Source organism: Clytia hemisphaerica, unplaced genomic scaffold (assembly GCF_902728285.1).
Source record: "Clytia hemisphaerica strain Z4C2 unplaced genomic scaffold, Clytia hemisphaerica genome assembly, whole genome shotgun sequence".
NCBI lineage: Eukaryota > Metazoa > Cnidaria > Hydrozoa > Leptothecata > Clytiidae > Clytia > Clytia hemisphaerica.
The window spans coordinates 105106-124600 of NW_027103429.1; the positions used below are offsets into that span (position 1 = coordinate 105106).

Here is a 19495-nt window from a genome sequence, read left to right on the forward strand (position 1 = left end):
TTGTTTTAGGATCAGAGTCAAAATAAGATTTGTCAAAAACATGAAAATGAAGGACTGAAAGAGTTTATGAACGATCCGAGACCTAATCTTCAAAGATAAATTTCAAAGACGTGAAACGTGTTTCCCTTAGAAATACGAATAGAGATGTTCCGGTGAAAATTAAGTGTTTGTGGTCAAATATATTGTAAATATTAACAATAGTTGGCTATAAAATACTAATTTGTTAAACCGAAAAATTGGTTACAACGAATCACCTTCTAAATTAATATTTGAAAATATGTTTACAGCCCGCTTCAGGTGTCATTAGCTGAATAAATTCTTTTCTAGTAGAGTTCTCTTTTAGATATGTGTGATGCCAACGTCCTGGTAAAGTTTTTAAGATAAATGAGACATAAATTCTAATTCTAATACAATACAATATTTCCCGATCTAGTGCGTCAATTCTTTAATGACTCACCCCACGCTTTCAGCCGGAATAAAAAACCACAAAGGCAGAAATTTGCCTCTAAATTTTTGCTTACAACTATATTTAGAAGGGGAGATTTTAAACCTTAAGGCAGAATAAAATAGTAAAATAAAAGGTACCTCGATCAAAACCAAACTTTCTGCAGCAAATCTTTAACGATAACAACAGCTTCTCTACTTTTCATCTACTCCTTTACTTGAATCCAAAAAGCCTTCCGTCATAACTTCCATCATCGCGTGCTTTCACACGTCGTCCTGATGAAAAAAAAAAGAAATTAGAATTGCACTCACGAAAAATGATATTTGCAAATTAGCCTATTATGATTGGCCGAGATTCGCATTAATGATTAGCTGTATGCTGCCAAAAAAAACGCACTAACGCGATTGGTTTTCTAGAAGCGTTTTATTGCGCTTCTTTAGACGCGTTAATGATTGGCTGTTATCTTAGAGTAACTAAAACAACCAATCTATTTTCTAAATAGTGACCATTAAGTATTAAAACCATGGTACTTTGATATTGAAAAAAACTGACTGTAAACAAATAAATCTTTAAATGATTCTTCTCTTGAAAGAAAAAATCTAAAAATATTAAAATAGACCGGAGAAAGTGTGCTTATAGGCCTTTTTACATCGATCGTGCGAGAGTGCACGCTAGGCCAAAATTGTTAACATAGGAATCTAGGAAAATTGCCCCCGAGAAAATTGCCCCCCGGAAAACTGCCCCCGGAAAATTGCCCCCGAGAAAATTGCCCCCTAGGAAAATTGCCCCCTAAGAAAATTGCCCCCAGAAAATTGCCCCCCAGAAAATTGCCCCCTAGGAAAATTGCCCCCCGGAAAATTGCCCTCTTTTCTTCCACTTTTTTATAAAATCCAATGAAACTTCAAATGGCCATTGTAGCTGTAAAATTAAGTAGTTTTGAATTACTCTTAGGGTACCTAGTAAACGGGGGTCAGCTAAAACAGCATAATCCGTACAAATAAGAAGTTTCAGACTCCGAAAAATTGATAAGCGGAGGAGGGGTTGGATCAACAATGTCCTGGGTAGAAAATTTTCGAAAAATAGATTATTTTGGTGGGAACTTTTTTTGGGGAATACTGTAATTAATTTTTTAACTGCGGTTGGAATTAATTTTAGCGAATGACAGCGCAAATCTGTTCTATTTCATCTTATTTTGAGCAACTTTGTTGAATTTCAGGGGTTATTTAGCCAAGAAAACTGAAATTTTAATTTTGGTGGGAACTTATTTTGGCGAGTTAGTAAAAATTAGTTCCCTTAGCTTAAGATAGCACGGATAGGGCGCTTAGGGTTAAGAAATGGGGAAAGATTTTTTTGAAAGTGATTTTATTACTCGACTATCTTTCTCCACCTCATACAAAACTTGTAAAAGTCGTTTTTGAGGCGTCTTTTTTCTTTAAGAATTAAGAATTTAGAATCTTAATTCATTTGATGATAATTCATGATTGATGATCAAGCAAATTTCGTCAAACTATTCGATTCTCAGGCCGGGTATGTTATTACGATACTCTTAAATTTTTGCCAAATTTCAGTCTGAATGTTCTTAACTGGGTCCTAATAAAAAAAATTAAAACATGCAAAGCAGATCAATGGTCAGCGTGAGGAATATAGTAAGAATGAAGTTATCCATTCCATATGACCAAGAAATTTTGTAAAACCATAAAGAAAATACTTGAATAGCGAAAGAAATACAGTATAAAACACATTGAAATTGACTATCGCTAAACAGAGAAAACGCTTTCTCTGTATTCCATGGTTAAACCACATTATTCCTTATAAAAAGCGTCAACTTAATGAAAATTACGGCTGCAACCTGCAACCGTTGGACCAAAATATAGCCCCAAAATATTCTAGATCTCTTAATCCGTTAAGACGCGATCACGTAAAATTGCGTAATCCAAAATCTCCCAAAATTGAGTTAGATTTAGTTTCGAAAAATGGAAAAATAGGGGGCAATTTTCCGGGGGGCAATTTTCCTAGGGGGCAATTTTCTGGGGGGCAATTTTCTGGGGGGCAATTTTCCTAGGGGGCAATTTTCCGGGGGGCCGTTTTCCGGGGGGCAATTTTCCGGGGGGCAGTTTTCCGGGGGGTAGTTTTCTCGGGGGCAATTTTCCTGACACCTAACATAGAATCGCCCGCACACTCCGCGCGATCAATGCTACATTTCCATCAAGAAATTTTTTGTTTACTCAGCAGTTTTTCTCTTTCTTGATTGGTTGAAAAATTATCGATTGGGATGTGCACTGCTCCTGTACGCTCAAAAAAGTTGAAAATTTTCAGCGTAGAAAAGAGCACAAAAGCGTACGCATTTTGTGTACGAGGAAATTTAATTTGTGATGTCAATGTGCTATTTAAGGAAACTTTGGCGTATCGTACACGCTCGCGCAATCGATGGAAACAGACTTGCGAGACTTTGCGCCGCCATCTCTTCCTAACTTAGATAATCTCTTTTCCAAATTACTTCAGTTCTGTTTTGTATGGATTCCAGTCTCGTGATTCTATCTTATCATGCAAAGTAAACAGGGGATGGCACAAATCTTTAACAAAAACAAATAGAGAAACTCGTTGGTTGTGAAAATCAGCCAAAATAATCAAAATTAGTCGCGTGATGCTGCACGCACGTGCGTAATAAAAATTCCTTTAACAAAGTTTTTCAACATTGTGGCGGCGCAAGAAAAAAAAATTTTATAAGATGGTAGCCCAAGATATGCGCACTTTTTGATAAATAACGAGATTGCTCACGGGAATTTTTTGACCCGCATTCCGCCCGCGCGTGTACGCTCTGTGAATTCTGTCTGCCGTATATGGGTACTGTATACAAGAAAAAGCTCCTCTCTTCAGTCTTTTGAGAATTCAAGGAGATTGGTGAGTGTCCTAACCCCCCAGATGGAAATTATTTTACAGGCACTAGCAGGGTTTAAAACCCGTTTGCTGCAGTCCCACTAAAGACTAAAGAGTCCTGAAAATCTCGATGAGTGATCGGTTCCCGCATGTTGGAAATGATCTTAAAAACATTTGTTTAAGAAGTTAATACCTTGACAGGGCACGAGGCAAAAAAAAATTATACAGGTCATGGCAAATAAAGATATAAAATATTTAATCATTGCCAGCAAGATATATCATCTTGAGTGGCCGAGTGGATGAGGCGTTGAGCTGTCTAGTAAGGGAACATTATTTTTGAGAGTTCGAATCCTATACGGTGCGTTGAAGTTTGTGTTAATTTGTCGGCATTGACCAACCTTTTTCTGGTTTTATGAGCTCTTATTGATATTTTTGGAAATTCCGGTTATATTTTTAAGAAACAAAAATTTTATAAGTAGTGTCAATCACCTCAGTGCAGTTTGGCTCAAGTACAGTATTTCAAAACTGATCAGGTTGGTTAGCGGGTGGAGAGTCAAGAGTCAAGAGTTTCCCTTCTCTTGAAAATCCAGTATTTTCAAAACTTTAAACTAAAAAAAAATACATAAAAATCGACTTTCGTCTTTTTTTTATTATCTTACAAACTCTTTTTTCGAAACCACAAGTGAAAAGAAAAGCAGATAAAAATGATTGACAGGTGCGGGTTTGCTCGCGCGGGTTAGAAATTCCCGTGAGCAATCTCGTTATTTATCAGAATGTATATGCGCACATGCACAAAAAAATAATGTGAGGGAAAACTGTTTGGAGTTCCATTATTTGGTAGGTTATTTTCATACTTTCTGACTCTTAGATAATTTTAGATATACAATGCATGGTGAAAGTTTGCAAACTAACCTTTTGATAACACTGTCACTGTCTCCCCATTCCATCATCATGTCTGAATTGTCTCCAAATTCCATCCAAAGTGCAAAAGCAAAAGGGCATAGACAGTGTTTACAGTAGGATTTCAGTTTTCGTTAGTTTCATCAATTCCCATCTGGAAAGAAGAAAATTGACTCTATCGAATAATTGTTTTGCAAATTAAGTGTAACCCTAGAAAGCTCCACTGACTCTAGGATCAAAACAACCAGACGGTACTAATCGATAAATTTGATTATCGAAGTAGTAATCCAGACGGTTGGCAGACGATATCATCCACCAGGATGCAAGTGAAATTTTTCAATCTGCGGACCTAGACGGGGGTTGGGTTTCTATCAGTTAGGGACATCCGTACCCTGTGAGGGATCCTTGTAGGGGTACTGGTAGGCTTGGGAGCTTTCTTAATAGTCTGTAAATTACACGCTATAAGTATTTGTGAATGACAGCTTTCTGCTGTGTCTCGTTGGCGCAAGCAGTTAGGCATTGGGTTTGTTTACCAAGGTTGCTTGTATTTGGTGGTTCTAGTTTATCAGTTTCCCCAAGTAACTCATATCGCACATTCTAATTGGTCACAGAAAACGAAAGTGGTTTTTGCGCGTGAATTGCATGTTTTAATTGGCCAAAGTAAACTTGGTTTCATTTTGACGCGCTGCTACTGGAAACATATTTGATAAAATCAAAGGCTGGAAAGTACTCAATACAATAGAAGGTATTCAATATGATTGAAGGTAATCGAAAAATAATCGAGATGCTTGATGAAATCGAAAATGGTCGAAGATAATGCCATAATCTGGAGTCAAGTGAGTATTTGATCACTGATAAAATCACTGACCACCTTCGATTATTATCGATCATTATTGATTACTTCAATCACAATTGAACGTTCACATTAGTACCGTCTGGAAACAATAATGAAATATATATAGTATATGTGTTACTTAATATGCCTTTGTTTTTTGTTGCTGTGATGCTTAGGCTTTTATTATTTAGCATGACGTCATGTCCTTAAAAATGTCTACATAGTCAATTCATCAATGTAAACAAAAGTGATCACTTGAATCCTTGACCTGGTAGCTTTATTTGTTATTGTTTTGGTTGGATTCAATTATTTTAAGAATGCATAATCCAGATATTTCAGAAAGAAGAAAAAACATTGAGAGAAAGCTTAACACGTGTTTACCAAATTACAGTACAACAAACAATTTCAATGTGAGGCAATATTTTTTATGGGTGAGATGAGCAAGCCTTTTTCAGTATAAAAAAGCTACCGTCAACTGCTCTAACTTGGAACGATTGGTTGAAACACGGGACTGCTGATATCTGGCCTGTATTTTCACCTACTGTTAAATCTCTTTGACAACAAATTTGTTTTGATAACTCCACCAATTTTATCAATCATAATTTCTGTCTGTCTGTCATGTCACGATAACTTCATAGTGCGCCCTTTTTAACTTATCTTTATGATATCAACAGTCCCGTGTTTCAACCAATCGTCCTAAATGGCAGAAAATCAAATTTTTGCAATTTCTGCTGATGTCATCAACATTTTTAAAACAATTTGAAAGTTAAACTTAATTTACCTAAGCGTCCTGGAAAGAAATGTGTGCATATTAATAAGCTGCAAAAATTGAATTTTTGTGATCTTTGAGATGTGATTGTGAGAAAAGTAGAAGACCTTATGTTTTGTGATCACTGAGTGCATTAAAAATATATTTTTGAATAAATCGTTGTGTCGTTGTGTTGTGTTGTGTTGTGTCCCTAGGTGAAACCAAGCATGCTACCATAATTATCAAAGAAATACAATGACTTACTTGGTGGTTCGCTGGGTTGGTTGAATACCAGAATCAGCTCCACTGCTCAGTAGTTCTTGATAGTTCTTGATTACCATGATTCAGCTGTGCAGTTAAGGTGGTTGTCTAAAAATTGGAGATAGTTATTACTAAATAAATTCATTTAACCGCGATCAAAATTCATTCAACCACATGGTTATTGTAAATAAAAACAAATGATAACAAATAAGAACTTTTGTAAATACAAAATAATTCTGTCCAGTAAAATGCCATTAAAATCCACTAACTAACCAACTACAAATCAACTAGCCGTTAGTTAGGGCTTTAACACTTTGGATGTTTTTACCTCCTTTTTTCAAGAAATTAATGAATGTGTTCCATCGATGTCATTCTATGTTAGATACAGTAGACTGTTTTCTTAAACAAGAGTAAAAAGGGCAAAGTTAGATTTGAAGTGGTAACTTCAGAAATTTCTTTGAAAATGAATGGAATGGCAATATTCTTATAGAGTGTATATTATATACCAAGGCTTTCCCAATGTAGCATTAAATTCTATGAAGAGAGTTTTTTCATTATGAGCTCCACCAAGCAATTTTGTGTTGATTATTGCTCTGGATGCAATTTATTATGTACACTTATTAATTGAAGATTATTCACTTTTTCACCGCTCATCTACTTTTGAATAATTTGTTAAGAAATCTGAGAAATTCCCAAAATTCTTTGCCAAGAACCTTACAAATTAAACCCTAATTTGATTCCTTTAAAGTTTGTTTCTTTCAATTCAAATTTTAGTGAGATTTTGATATTTACTTTTGTCTAATTGAAAGAATTAATTTGAAGGTGTTTTAGAGCTAACATTGTTTAGTTTTTACTGTATATTTTATACCCAAGTGTCTCTCAACAAGCATTTTATGAAGCATTCGAATTTTAAGCAAGTTTTCAACTTAAATTTTTGACTTAGATTCTTTGGATCAATTTTAAAAAAGAAAAAAAACATTATAATTTGTGTTGTTATGAATTAACTGTCTTTTTGAATATTATACGTCACTTTCCACATTGACATCTCAGATTACAAAATTTTTTATCTATGGCTTTCCATCTGAATGATAACAATTTGAATAGTTTTCAAATAATTACATATAAAATGGGAAACTTAATATCGTTGAGAATACTCAAAGTATAATGGAGTTCACTCGTTCCTATTCCTGTATCCCCAAGGAAAATAACGTATTCTTTCAAGGAAAATCTTCCCTGCATATATTTTAAGGAAAGTTTTGCCTTCCTTCTAAAAGAAAATTATTGCACTTTTGAAAGTCAAATAATTTCTGTATTCTCAAGGTAAATCAATGCAAATTTTCAAAGAAAATGATTTTAGTCTCAATTAGACATTGCGTATTCTACAAGGAAAATTGTTTCTCAAGAAAAATGCGTATTTTCCAAGGAAAATAAAATTAGAATATTTATTGTTTGGAAAGACTATACTCAAGGAAGATGTTTTTTCTCAATATTTTTCAGTAAAATCAATGTATCCTTCAACTATAGTTCTTTTTTAATTTCTAGGGAAGTCATCCATGTGCGTCCAGGCACATTTCTATTCTATGTTATTACTTTCAGCTTTCCTGTTATCTCATGCGTATATTTGTATTTTAAAAAGACAGCAGGATAATTTCATTGTCATTCTCAGTTAAAATCGTATTTTTAGAGGAAAAGAAATCCTGTAATCTTAAGTAAAGCAATTTGTATTTTTCAAAGCAAATCAATGCATATTTTCGAGGAAAATTGTATCCTCAAAGAAAAGAAACTTAATGTTAGACATTGCTGTTTCTGTATCATTTTCAAGTAAAATCAAGGAAATTAATCCATGTTTTCTGAAAGAAAATCAAAAAACTTTCCGGGAAAACTACTTTGTATTTCTCAAGAAGAATCATCATGGTTTTTATCAAGGCAAATTTTAATTTATTTCAATATATTGTTTCCACTTTTCGTATGGAAAATGATGATATCTTTAATGTTACACAAAAAAAAAGTTTCTAGTATTTTCAAAAAAAGGAAAAATGATATGCTGTTTTCATGAGGAAATTATTCCTGTATTGCTCAAGGCAAATTTTAATGTAGTCTTTGTCAAGTTGAGTCTTGTTCTGCTTTGTAAAGGCTGCCTTGTATTTTGTCAAGGAGAATAAACACTTAATCTTACTATCTTTTACAAGAAAAATAATGTTTTCCATTATAAAAATTTCTTGTATTTGCAAGGGAAAACTCTGTATTTGCAAGGGAAAACTCTGTATTATTTGCAAGGGAAAACTCTGTATTATTTGCAAGGGAAAACTCTGTATTTGCAAGGGAAAACTCTGTATTTTGTATTTGTAAGGAAAAACTCTGTATTTGTAGGGAAAAACTGTATTTGTAAGGAAAACTCTGTATTTGTAAGGGAAAACTCTGTATTTCGTTAGGTTGAAATCATCAAAATATATTTTTTAAAGAACATGCTGTCATTTACAAAGAACGATTTTCTTGTATTTTCTAAGGAAAATAGCATGATAAAAATGTTCAAAAATCATTGTTTTAATTTTCAATTCAATCTCTCTGCAATCTCTTTCAAGAAAAATTATTTTTGTGTTTTGAATATGATGTTTTTAAGGAAGATGTTTTTTTGGGACATTTGATAAAATTTCTCTGAGATTTTTTTGCTTCTCGAAAAGGTAGAATTGAAAATTTTAGGATTTGATGATCTTTTTATCAAAGTGAACACATACAAATGCCCTAAATTTCACAGATATTCAGCCATAGGATCCTTTGTAACTCTCGCTCTTTCTCTTTCTTGTAGATTTTTGATTAAATTAATTTAGATTAAAGTAGTTTTCTTTACGTGCTTCCAATTCAAAATTGTAACGGTTTCAAGCTGTAAATACCATTCAAGTAAATCTAAACATATTTTTTCTAAATAGGTCTTTCATGAAATTTAAAATTGGCCCAAATACTTTGAATCAAAAATCTAAGTTGAAAACTTGCCTAAAATTCAAATGCTTCATAAAATGCTTATCGAAATTTAATTTTTCCAAAGAGGTATTTCATAAAATTTAGAATTGATCCCAAAAATTTAAATTTATCTTAGTTGGAAACTTGCCTAAAATACGAATGCTTAACTTTGTTGAGTTACACTTGAGTGTAAAATATACAGTAAAAAAACTAAGCAATCTTAACTTTAAAATTAAAAAGTAAATATCAAAGTCTCACTAATATTGAAAGAAACCAATTTGCCTCTGCCAGCCTTGTCTAAGCATCATTTCAAATTCTTAAACTTTGTCTTTGGTTTTGGTTTAGAATTTTTCCAAACTTTTAAGTTTAAAAACTATGTAGTTGGAGTTGGGCTGAAATTAAATCAAATCAGGGTTAAATTTTTGATGCTCTTTGCAAAGAAATTTGGGAATTTCTCAGAGTTCTTAACAAATTATGAATCCAAAGTAGATGAGTGCTGAAAAAGTGATAATCTTTTAAATTTCAAAGTGTGCATCAATAATCCATTGCAACAATAACACAATATTGCTTGATAGAAATATGAAGACACTCTATTCAAAAAATTCAATGCTGCATTAAGAAAACTTTGGTATAAAGTCCATAAGAATATTGTGATTCAATTCATTTTCAAAGAAAGATACCACTTTTGACATGTCCAAAATTCAGGGCTACAGGGCTATATAAACAAAGCCAAGCTAAAAACCTAGGGCTATGTCAGGGCTATACTTGGGCTACCATAGGCTACCAAAATAAATTGAAAGAATTCAAAAGTCCACTTTGCCCTTTTTACTCTAATTAGAAAATTGTCAAGTCACCTATCTGATTAGGGCTTAAAATGAAACAGATAAGAGCTAATAAATTTTGTAAAAGAGAAAGCATCAAAAGTGTTAAAGCCATTGAAGCACTAACTAATCACTAATTAAAGTAAACTTGCCTTTTTGATTTATTGCTGGGGAAACTTTATTTTGTAGAACATGAACATAACTTTCTAATTACTCTCTGCTACTTTTCCAAGACACTGAATTTCCACATTTTAACAATCAACACTGAATTGACTTAAATAATCAAGGGTTCTCAAAAAAGGATCATTCAAAAATACTCGAATTCTTTATTCAATCTGAGAAAGACACGACTTCTCACACATGAGATGACTAGAGACAGTCCCTGCCGGGCAAAATTCCAAGCACTTCTGCCACTGGCCGTTTTTCTGATTAGAAATTGAGTTTCCATCAGCTTGGGAACCACTTACAGCAATCAATACATATAAGAGGCCTTGAAATTTGTCTAAAGACCCCTTACTTATCATAAAGCTAGGAAAATTTGAATTCTGCCCAACTTCTTACATATTCTTGGCATTTTGCTGACACATGTAAATTTTTTTTATATATTGAGTTTTAAAACTGAATTCAAAATTGAGTACTTGAAATAGACCTTTTTTCAAAGAGGACGTCCTGTTGAATAAATATGTAGTTCAGCCATAAAAACAATGATAGAGCCATGCATAATTACTGTATCATGCATATTGTAATAATTATGCATGATTTTATCATTGTTTTTCTGCTGGACTACATAATTATTCAACAGGGTGGCCTCTTTGAAAAAAGGTCTATTTTCACTGCCTGCTATGTTTTCAAACGAACCATAGATAAAATTTTCAAAAAGATTGAAATCTTCAAATTTGATTTTTTAGCTTCTAAGAAACTACCTTTCTCAGAGAAAACTAGTCTCATATCTGTATAATTAACCCTTCAAACCTAAACTATTAATATGGAAAGGAATCCTAAACTCAGACAGAATCAGAAAAGAAAAACAAATTCATACCAAAATAAACCAGCATCAGCTTTAGTTGTCTTTGCATCGTTTCTTTCTTTCTGTTCAATTCAAAGTTTTCAAATATGCAGTTTAAAAAGTCCATTCCCATGTAAAGTTCCCCACGAACCACCATACCTTCAGGGCGACGAGAAGCAAATGACTTTCAAAAGTGTCTCGCCGCGGCTTTTATGGAAGATCACTCCCTTGATTTTGATTGGTCAGGATTGCATCCAGTAAAACATTAAAAACCATAGAAACAAGCCATTTAAACAAACTTTCCAATCTGCGAAACCGAGAAAGTAGCATCTACGGAAGTTAGTTTGATCGCTGACGCTCGCGCGGCTTTCATTCAGCTCGGTTCAAAAGATGCATTAATTTCAACAGATGCGTAAAAAGTCTGTTTCTATGGTATTTCTCGTTACACTAGATGTATTTATTTTAAACCAATCAGAATCAACAGTCCGAACTCCCTTAAAAGGGACGGCGTGCCATTCAAAGGAGTTATTTGCATCTCGTCGCGCTGGAGGTATGGTGGTTCGTGGGACACTTAACAAGGAAATTGACTTTTTAAACTGAATTTTTGACATTCATTGCACAGATTTCAACAAAGACCAACGAAAAGAAAGCTGCTGTATGTTTCGGTATGAATTTTCTCTTGTTTTAATCTTTTCGTCTGGATTTAGAAAGTTTTGAAGAGTTGTAAAATTTTAAAGGGAAGTTTAAAGTTTTCTTCAAATAATAATTCACCTCTTTTAGAAACCATGTTCTGTCTAAAAACGAGAATTCTCCAATTTGAAAAGAAATCCAAGTCTAATCGGCATTTGCACTTTTCATCGTTTGAAAATTAACTTTCTACTTTTTTCAAGTTGTTTTCTATTTGCCTTTAACTTTATTACCTTTATTATCTTTCTCAAATCAGATCAGAAAAAGGTTTTGTCACTGTCATTATATCATAAAAGTAGAGGATTTTGTTAAAACAGCGCAGAAAGCTTTGGTAGTTAGCAGTTCCATATTGTTTTTTTTTGCGTAAATGAGGCATTTCTGCATTTTCAGTGTTTCGTGGAATGACCCTTGTTATTATAGTTTTTATAGTTGCCAATTATCGCTTTGCTGCTTCATTCTTGCTTTTAAGATTTGAAAAGGTTTGATAAAGGATAAATACGATGATACGTTGCGCAAGATGTTCCCTCTTAGAAATGGTGACTTCAGTTCGTCGTGAAGTATTTTTGTTTGGAGGTTTGAGAAGAAAAAGATTATGATGTGTTTTTTGTTTAACTTTCGAGAAGGGATTTTGTTTCAAAATGTTTATAATTGATTTGTTTTTGTCCCTGTTCACCAATTATTGTAATCGATTATTGTTTAATGAGCTATGAAACAATCGTCTGGTTTTAGGAAATCCTTTGGGATAGTTCTTTGAGAGGAGATGTCAGCTTTGAATGGTATTATCAGCAGAATCATTATTGTTTGATGTGTGGTAGATGAACTGATTGCGATTGATTTGATTTTATGAAATAGGTTTATGAAGTGCTCTATTAAGCATTGTTTTGTATCTGCTTTCTCGACAGGTTATACAGGGTGTCCCTAATTAAAGTATCGAGTATGAACATGCAATTGAGTAGAAAAGTTTGTGTGTGTTATCGCTAAAATATAAGAACGTTCTCCATCACACAGGCTTATTACAAAAGGTATAGTTACAACGTATAAATTAATCGTAATGACAAAGAAAAAAGAGGGAGAGCTTAAAATACAATTTTGTGAACACGCACATAAAACTTTCTACTCATAGTTGTGTTTCGACTCTATACTTTAATTAGGGACACCCTGTATTGTAAATTGATGTTTTGTCACTGGAAGAATAAAGGCTAGTCATCCGGTTTCTGCATTTTTTGCTACTTTTGCTTTAAACAGTTTCTAAATGAAGGCTTGATTTAGTAGACTTTGCTTTGACTGGACTTGGTTATGGCTTTATTTTCTTGCGTGTGTCTTGATTTCGAGATGAACTTTTCATTATTGTCAAAAAGTTTTTTGACTTTTTGATATCATCCTTGTCAAAGCTTGTTGAGATTTCAACGAATTCAAACTCCGTGTTGGGCTGGCTATTGAAATAAGTATGGCTTTTAGATCCTTGTTTTGAATATTTTTTGACCAATTTACTTAACGTATGAAATTAATGTCGAGGTTATGCTACAGTGGTGCTAATATATCTTTCTCATCTTTTATACAGCGATTTTAGATTTAATTTAATATCTTGCTGAACAGAATAACGTCTAAAAAAAGGAATTTTTCTTCTGCTTTCGTTTTTTTGCTAGGAGACAGATCGTTTTTTACTAAATCTCTAGCTGACAAAATTTATAATTCTTTCATTAATACTTTACACTCATAGTTACCTATTTGACTGTTTTGAAGAAAGTGTGGAAGCAATGTTGTCGGACATTTCAGTCATTTATGATAGATTCATCAGTTGTCATGAGACGCATTTTGATAATGTTTTTGAAGTTATTTAATGCTGCTTCAAATTATTGATTGATAAACATTCGTCAACTACTATTAGAAGTGTTACCTTTGAGATGGCTATGTGTCGTAACTTTTCAATGGAGCAGGATGGAAGTACAGGTTTAAGTGTGACTGGTGTACTGTTCAATTTGTAGCGGAGTCTTGTGATTTGAATGTGAAAAACTTGTTTGATGGCTTGCTGAGCTCAAAGTTACTCAACTTTTAAAGTGTTGACTGACTTAAAGTGGTTTTCATAAAACTGACTTGTTGATCCAGTATCTCGAAGTGAAATCGCAGTATTTCCCTACTGGTTTGAAGTGCAGAAGATTAATTTTCCTGAATTTGAATTAAATTTTTTACTCTTCAAGAAAAAAATCAGTGACATCATTTTCACTGAATTTGTATCATATATTTCTAATTCGTGGGTATTTTGATGGTTATTTGAAATTCTAGCTCGATAAGTCTGTGGTTGGATGCAATGGCTTCTAATGGTTCAAATAATGGAAGTTAACACTGGAACAGGTTTTTTTGGAATGGATATCCTTTTGTATCATCGAAAGCACGAGTCGAAGTTACTCTTTGGGACAATATTTTCCATGTCAACGGTTAACCGAAAAATATGTTCTTAGACTTGTTCGTTGTATCTAAGTTTTCCATCCAACTCATAGGATCTCCATGGTTTTTATCAACATTGAACATTCGTCCAGAGATAAAGATTTAAAAATTTCAACTTTGTAGAAAACTTAGTCATGAACAAAGTCAAAGTAGCTTTGTTATTCTTATTTTCTCTAAGTCATAAAGACAGCAGACTGAGAGAAGTTTACGATGGTATAAAACTGGCTAGCAATCACTTTGTTAATATAACAGTTTTATGTATTTCACTCACTTCAAATCAAATCTTAATTAAGATGTCTCATTAGAAATGAATTGGGCTTCATATCAAAACTCCGCAAGAATGTTGAATCACATTGTCCAGATCTCAAATTTTCTAAATTTAACATTTCAGCTTTATTTGAATTGTTCAAAGCTTTTTCAAACTTTTAACTAGTTCTTTGAAAAAATAGTTTCATGAAAACTAGTTGAAAGTTTAAAGAGCTTTGAACATTTCATTTGAAATGTTAAATTTAGAAAATTTGAGATCTGGACAATGTGATTCAACCTTCTTGCGGAGTTTTGATATGAAACCCAAGTCATTTCTAATGAGACATCCTAATTATAATTCGATTCGAAGTGAATGCAACACTGTTATATCAACAATGCGATTACTAGCCAGTTTTATACCATCGTAAACTTCTCTCAGTCTGCTGTCTTTATGACTTAGAGAAAATAAGAGCAACAAAGCTACTTTTACTTTGATCATGTGTTTTCTACAAATTTGATATTTTTTTTGTTTCTTTGTCTCTGGACCAATGTTCAATGTTGATAAAAACCTTGGAAATCCTATCAACCTATGAGTTGGAATGGAAAACTAAGATACAACGAACAAGTCTAATGACATATTTTTCGGTTAACCGTTGACATGGAAAATATTGTCCCAAAGAGTAGCTTCGACTCGTGCTTTCGATGATACAAAAGGATATCCATTCCAAAAAAACCTCTAACAGAGTTCACTTTTATTTGAACCATTAGAAGCCATCTCATCCAGTCACTGACTTATCGAGCTAGAATTTCAAATAATCATCAAAGTACCCACGAATAACAAATGTATGATACAAATTCCGTGAACATTTTGTCACTAATTTTTTTCTTGAAGAGTAAAAAATTTAATTCAAAATTCAGGAAAAATATATCTTATGCACTCCAAACCAGTAGTGATTTTATTCCGACATACCGGATCATCAAGTCGGTTTAGTAAAAACCACTTCAGGTCAGTCAACACTTTAAAAGTTGAGTAACTTTAAGCTTCAGCAAGTCATGAAACAAGTTTTTCACATTCGAATCACAAGACTCCGCTACAAATTGAACAGTACATCAGTCACTTAAACCTGTACTTCCATCCTGCTCCATTGCAAAGTGACGACACATAGCCCCCTCAAAGGAAACACTTCTAATAGTAGTTGACGAATGTTGATCAATCAATAATTTGAAGCAGCTCTAAAATAATTAACTTCAAAAACATTATCAAAATGTGTCTCATGGCAACTGATGAATCTATCATAAAGGACTGAAATGTCCGACAACATTGCTTCCACACTTTCTTCAAAACAGTTAAATATAAGTGTAAGTGTAAAGTATTGATTATAGAATGATAAATGTTTTCCGCTAAAGATTCAAATAAAAAAACGATCAGTCTCCAAAAAAAACGAAAGCAGAAGAAATTTTTTTATTTTTTTAGACGTTATTCTGGTCAGCAAGATATTTAATTAAATCGAAAATCGCTGTATAAAAGATGAGAAAGATATATTAGCATCACCGTAACATAACCTCGACATTAACTTCATACGTTAAGTAAATTGGTCAAAAAATATTCAAAACAAGGATCTGAAAGCCATGATCATTCAATAGCCAGCCTGTCACCACAACACAGAGTTTGAATTCGTTGAAATCTCAAAAGCTTTGATAAAAGATGATATCGAAAAGTCAAAAAACTTTTTGACAATAATGAAAAGTTCATCTCGAAATCAAATGAGGGAGTTCCAGCAAAATTTATTTTTCTCCATCAGAATAGTCAAACAGAAGAGGGTTTTAAAGCTATAGGTAAAGGTAAATATTTTTGAACTCATACATACTATATACCTGCTACTTTTAAACTACGACTTGATCCCGATTTAGTGTAACCCTGTAAACTCAGTATATTTTTATTCTCATTCTTTTACCTTCAGATTTCATCTTTCATTCGAAACTCAGAAGAATACGTATGGTGACAATAGAGTCACAAATGGTACCTGATGGCGTGTATATTTAAAGCTCGTATCAAGAAGTACTCTAGATATAACCACTCACAGTAGAGATGAAATGAGTGTTTTTGAGTAAGTCTTTTTTGTTAAAACAGTTCTGGTGTTTTTGTTAAGATGTTTACAAGCTAAGGAATGTTTCTTGTATGTAAGTAGATCGGGTGATGGTGGAATAGCTACTGCTACTACTTAGATAATGATCTTGAAATTAAACTTTACTTGACCATTCCATACTGAGATATAATTACTTTCCTCTTCTCCTTACAAATTTTGAGTAGGAGTACTTATCCAACAATGAATGTTTAAGGGTGAAAACTATTCATTCTGCGTTAGGGATCTCAGAATATAATTGAGATTATTCCAGCTTTAGAAGCATTTTCAAAGATTTGATACATGGTCTATGGCAACATAGTTAAACTGTGCGAATCATAGTTGCCTATACGACGGAAAGAAAAACACTGATTTATTTTCATTTCAGACTTTTCAGTAAAGCATTCTAATGGGAAGCCTTGGACGGAAAGTATTGACGCGTTCACTATATATTGATTTATACATTGACCATGGCGCACCTGATGCTTTCAACGAATGGCAGTCTTCAAATGTACTTAACATCCGCTATTCGTGTATAAGAGAAATGTAAGTTCAACGATTGGTACATAGATTTGATTTTACCCTGATGAGAAGGGGAGCACTCAATTTAAAAAACGACCGTGCGCGCGGCCCAAAATAATGCCTCGGATCGGACCCTTATAGTGTAGAAAAGATTTAGCCAATTTTGAGCAAATTTGACGAAAAACTGACGGTGCATTTTGGCCAGATTTTCTATATTTTACACCCTCAGAGTGTACTTTTTCTCATCTTTTCTCATTTTGACCCTTGCAGTGCACTTTGAGAAGCACGGAAAAATGACCCTTAAGGGCAGCGCGCACATTAGGTTATTTATGAGGGCCCCCCCCCATGCCGGAAATACAGCAGGTATAAAGAATTTAGTGATCGACGCATTATTTTTCTTGTTATGGCTAGACTTTTATCAGGTGTCTCGCTTAAGTATTTCGCGACTAAGCGATAGAGGAAGTTATAAGAGCTGATGGGAAAGAGAGATGAACCATCCCATCAGGGGAACTGGCCAAGAAAATGATCTAAAAATATTAGAATATTTTAGAAATCACTTCGCTAGAAATGTTGGTAAAAATAAAATAGTAGCTAAAAATTTCAATTTCAAATATTAAACATATCAGACACCAATTACACCATTTAGCACACCATTCCAGATAATTCTATCCAGTGCCATATCATACCAATCAACATTAACTTTTCTTAAAGCTTTCTAAATGCCTCTGTCATATGTAAATTCTGAAGCTCCTTTTGGACGACGATTACGAAAGAGAAAAGACGAGAGAAGCTTGCGTGGCAGTCTATCAAAGGGCATTTGCGCAACATTCCCAAGCCGAGTAAGCTGGCGAGAGGTGACATAATTATCAATCTTTTTGAGAGATAAACGTTGTAAAAGGCTTTCGGTGCTAATCCTGTGGGTATATACTTGTGTACGGTTTACTCGACACATGGTGGTGAAAGTTTCTAAGGGATGTAAGAAGCTTCTCTGTGAGACACCACGTTTCAGTAGAAGAATCAGAAGATGAGCGATTGATAGGCAGAACTCTTTGCCTGGTGCAATATCGAGCGGATTGAAAGGAGTGCTTTTCTCAAAGAACCAAAAGCATTACCTGCTTTACGAATTCTATGCTTAACATCAAATTCATCTTAAGAATTTCTTGAAAAGAAAGTTCCTAAATAGCAGAATTTGTCGGTGATTGGGAAAAATTTGATTTCCAAGGTCGTAAGGTTGGTATTGTCGAAAGATTTGGGATCAGTGTAGTTTTTTAGAGGTCTGCTAACGAAAAGAATTTCTTTGATGGTTTATCAGGCGTATTATAATCTTCAACAATCTTTATTCCAACGGTCAAAATGTTCGACCAAAAGTGGTGAATAGCATTCGATGTCTCTTCGGGATGAACAGCAGAACTGCAGTCACAGATTTAAAGCCCGAAGGGTTAGATGTCGTGCCTTGAGCTCTTCCAAGCAAAAAAAAAAGTGAATACTGCAAAAAATATTGCTGATATTGTTTTTGAAAACCTGCGAAACTTCTTATTAGTCAAGCGCTGAAATTCTTTTGTAATGTCACGTGAAATCCTACCTAACCTCGGCACACTTTCAGCCAAAGCACGCCGCATACTGCAGTATCATCTGCATACTCAGAGTCATCAACGTCAAAGTCAGTTCCTTTAAAATTATATCGTTTGCCTGTGAGTTTGTAATCGTTTTTTGTTCTAAAGATACAGAGTGGGCGATTGTGGATTTTCCTCCATGTCATCATAACAGCGTCTATGAAAATGATAAATAAGCTGGCCCGCGTACATCACCTTGCTTCACAGCTTCACACCGATAGTACAAGGCATGATATGGGTAACAGATTTAACACCAAATGTAATTTGGAAGTTTTAATGTAGCAATTTTAAGACGTCAATCAATTTCTTAGTGACACCAAATTTGGTTAAAATGTACCATAAAAGTGGACGAGGGACCCTGTCAAAAACCTTATCCAGGTCCAAAAATAAAAACCATGTTTCAAGGTTATGCTCACGACGTTTCTTGATAGAAATTTTTACAGTAAAAACTGCGCCGGTACAGCCACGACCCCTTCTGAAACCACATTGATTTTCATGATAGAGCTGTTCAATGAGCGGTTGAATTCTCTTATTAATAACGATGGCCGTAATTTTATATGCAATCTCGAACAGCATGATGCCTCTGTAGTTTCCAGGTTTACTAAGATTACCTTTCTCTGGTAATGTTACGAGACGACCGGTATCCAATTGAGCTTCATTTATCCATATAACAATGATAATTTGGTATAAGTAATCAAAACAAACACTATCTTGAGCAATTGATTTGAGCATTTGAGCAGTAACTCCTGTTTCACCAGGAGCATTGTTTTTGAGGTGGTTTATAGCGTTGTGTACTTCACCAGTAGATGGCACGAAGCCCAACGAATCATCAATCGGACACTGGTCTAGAGAGTCTAGGATGTTTGAGTTGAAGACTGGATGTCGATTATAGAGGGTTTGAAAGTGATTACGAAAGACTTCTGCTGATGATCGACATTCTGTCCCGTCTGCTTTAATCCTTAAATAAATAAATGAACTTGTACAGAAAATTTATAATTCTGTACATCC

The 19495-nt window shown here is 33.9% G+C and overlaps 1 long non-coding RNA gene across 2 annotated transcripts; it reads right to left on the bottom strand.

The window, feature by feature from the left end:
- Window positions 1-589: 589 nt before the first annotated feature.
- LOC136797946 (uncharacterized) lies at window positions 590-11010 on the bottom strand. 2 transcript variants are annotated; one of them, XR_010845321.1, is made up of 4 exons: window positions 10885-11010; window positions 6070-6174; window positions 4235-4376; window positions 590-720 (listed from the first exon to the last, which is right to left on the bottom strand). It is a non-coding gene; the product is annotated as an uncharacterized lncRNA (long non-coding RNA). The 2 variants fall into 2 exon arrangements; XR_010845320.1 differs by lacking the exon at window positions 10885-11010 and adding an exon at window positions 6395-6467.
- Window positions 11011-19495: the final 8485 nt, after the last annotated feature.